This window comes from Marmota monax, unplaced genomic scaffold (genome assembly GCF_021218885.2).
Source record: "Marmota monax isolate L192 unplaced genomic scaffold, Marmota_monax_Labrador192_F-V1.1 WCK01_AAM20220418_F8-fsc00029, whole genome shotgun sequence".
Classification (NCBI taxonomy): Eukaryota; Metazoa; Chordata; class Mammalia; order Rodentia; family Sciuridae; genus Marmota; species Marmota monax.
In genome coordinates, this window is record NW_026693024.1 from 5,513,007 (window position 1) to 5,513,739 (window position 733).

The window sequence follows — 733 nt, forward strand, 5'->3', positions numbered from 1 at the left end:
ATAAATATAATTGTAAAAATAACAATGACTTAAAAATCACAAATAAGAACAATCGTACGTAAATTCCATAAGGAAATAGAGGAGAGAGAAAACCTGTTCAATCTAGATTAAATAACTGACTCATTTAACTTGAAAATAAGAAGATAAAGCCAGGTGCGGTGGCACATACCTGCAATCCCAGAGACTTGGAAAGCCAAGGCAGAAGGATGGTAAGTTCAAGACCAACCTGTGCAACTTAGCAAGACCCTGTCTCAAGATAAAAAATTTAAGGAGTTGGAGATGTGGCTTAGTGGGACAGAGTACCTGAATTCAATTGCCAGTACTGAAACTCAAAAGAAATAAAAGAAAAGAAAATATTTTTAAATGCAGATCTGAACAGAAATTCATCAAAGAAGATGGCAAATAAGCATCTGAAGTCATGTTCAACATCACCAGTCACCAGGGAAATGCAATTTAAAACCTCAATGTGATATCATTATACAGCTATCAGAATGACTGAAATAAAAAAAAATACTGGCAATACCCAGTGCTGTGGGAATATAAAACAAGTAGATCTCTCCCATACTGTTGATGGAAAAGCAAAATGGTAAGCCACTCTGGAAAATAGTTTGACAGTGTGCATCAAGATAAATATGCATGTATCACATGTTCTCGCAACCTCACGACTAGACATTTACTCTGGAGAAGTGAAAACACAGGTTCACAAAAATCAGTGTGCATTTTTATAGCGGCT